Raw genomic sequence first — 2500 nt, 5'->3', positions numbered from 1 at the left:
TCAGTAGTAATTGATCTAATTATCACAGTTAATAGTATTCATTTACTATACCTTTTAAAAAAAGAATACTCACTGAAGTAATTTATACTTATACTTAAATCATATCTTGAAAGACAATATGTTTTAGTTAAAACAACAACGAAATCTTTAAAAATATTCAATGTGCTTTTACAATTTTTGTTCTTACACATTCAGCTATGTCCTTCATATTTGGCATTTTGATTTATTAGGGAATCTTAAGTATTAAAGACTTTTAGCATACTAGCACTAGCCTTCAAATGCATTGTGCCTGGTGTCAATGATGAATTAATTCCAGTAGAGCACAAAGTTACCATTATTTAAACCCAACTTTTCACCCTAACTTTTACATCATAATCAAGTTTAAAAAGCAGAATTCTAGCAAAGATATTAGGAAGTATGAATTCAAGGTTACCTTAGAGAATTTCACATAGTGTTATACGTTCATGATATTGTATGTTTGTGTGTGTGCATGCGTGCGTGTGTGTGTGTGTATATATATATATACACACACGCACGCATGCACACACACAAACATACAATATCAATACACACACACACACACATATATAAACACTGTTTAATGCTATACCATGTTGTCACTAGCATTACTTTTAAAGAAAGGTTGCTGCTGATTGCTTTATATATGTTACATATACCTTGGTTCAAATCATTTGGATTTTAAAGCATGTTTTCTGAGTTAAACAAAAGTTAAAAAATTGTCACAATTCCACCCTATTTCATCCTTGGGGAGGAGAAAGTCCTTCTGATTTCTAAACTGTGGATGAGTTGTGATTGCCATAATTCATTTCCACGTTTAAAGTGTCTGCATGTATTGTTATGCAATACGGTCATATACTGAATTTTCCTCTGTCTAATTCTTTGAAGATGGTGTCCTTTGGAGGAAAAAGAAAAATTAAATGACTTGTATGTTATAGTGTATTTTAAAACTAATACCTCACATCAGGTGTGAATGAGTAAGAGTTTGATATTTTCTCAGCCAAAACACCCTGAGGACCACAGGGTCCAGGCCAAAAATACCAAGAATATCCCCCGTATAAAAGAGTGGCACATCTAATTACAGGAATAACTTCTCTCAGAAAGAAGGACCCCTGGTGGTGGTTTGGGTATCTCACGTACTGTACGTATTCTTTTCAGTAGTTGAGAACCGCAGTTGAACATCACAGTCAACGCAGACCTGCAAAAATGTAAAAGCACTGCTGAAGTCACACAAGGAAATGAATATTTCACACTCTACAGTTTTACATCAACAAAAACTATACTTCTTAGGGAAAAATAAAACAAACAAGGCTAGCATTCAGTATTACCCTATCATAAAGTAAGGAGGCCTAATTGAGCTATGTCTTTATATCCTGCTATTTGTACAAATAAAAGACCACATCTTGATGCAAAATAAACACAAAAGCACTGTTGTGACTATAAAAGGGAGTCATATACTAATTTATATAATAAGTGGTTGTGCACGCTTTATTCAAGATTATGGCTGCAAGAAATGGCATGAATTGCTGGGTGTGTTTAATGCTGGATTATAGCAATTTGAAACATGTCAAACACATGGCTAATGCCTCATGCTTCACTCATTCTTGCGTAAACCTGCATAGCCACCATCCATTATACCCTTGGTAACAACACAATTCTGCAAGTAAATATTGTTACACTAAGTAACCTTTCAATTCAAGTTGTTTAGGAAGAGAAAATGCAATCTTGTGCAGTCAGTTCCAGTGTCAGTTTAATGTTTCAAAAGGGAAGTGGTGTAGAGAATAAGTATCTGTCCAGTGACTTGCTGGTTTAAAAAAACACAGAAAACTTACAGTTTACTGCAGGGGCGAAAAGTAAAACTGTATCTTCTAACTTCATAGGATGAGTGGGGTTTTTTGATGTAGGTTATTCCCTATGTATAATGGCAGAATTAAGAATTCAACATGCAGTACAACCCAATGCTAACATGATAATCTATACACTCTCTTCCAGTGAGCGGCAAAGACTTCCCCACCACCGCCACCTTTGTTTAAAATATCTAAAGGCAGAGCTTTCTGTCTTACCTTTAACAACAAGAGTTTTGGAATCATAGCAGAAGTGTGTGCATGTGTGTATATACTTGCATGCTCATGAATGAAAGAGAGAGAGAGAATGTGTGAGAGAGATTAAGGTGTGAGTATATAGGTATGCATGCATGTGTGGATATTTTCCTCCCATCCTCTTTGGAAGTATTCAACTTTTAGTTTTAATTTCTGATAATCAGTGCTTGAAAGATGTCAACACTTGTTTCTTTTGTATTTATTTATGATTGTTTTGCTAACATAAAAGTAAGAAAAACAAGTGCCTTGTTTTGCCTGCTATGAAGTTTGAGCTCAAAATTATCTCCACACCAATATTCTGAATTCTTGATAAATGTTTTCAGCACTGTAATTGAAGGGGGTGGGGCTGTGATGATATGCAAAGAAATACAATAGAATAAATA

The 2500-nt window shown here is 34.5% G+C and overlaps 1 protein-coding gene across 37 annotated transcripts in view; it reads left to right on the top strand.

The window, feature by feature from the left end:
- FOXP2 (forkhead box P2) overlaps positions 1–2500 on the top strand; it is a 584095-nt gene that overhangs the window by 335182 nt on the left and 246413 nt on the right. The gene's annotated exons all lie outside the window — the stretch shown is intronic.

Source organism: Chrysemys picta, chromosome 1 (assembly GCF_011386835.1).
Source record: "Chrysemys picta bellii isolate R12L10 chromosome 1, ASM1138683v2, whole genome shotgun sequence".
Taxonomy (NCBI): Eukaryota; Metazoa; Chordata; order Testudines; family Emydidae; genus Chrysemys; species Chrysemys picta.
The sequence above is the reverse complement of the archived record's forward strand: the minus strand, read 5'-3'. Positions and strand labels throughout refer to the sequence as shown.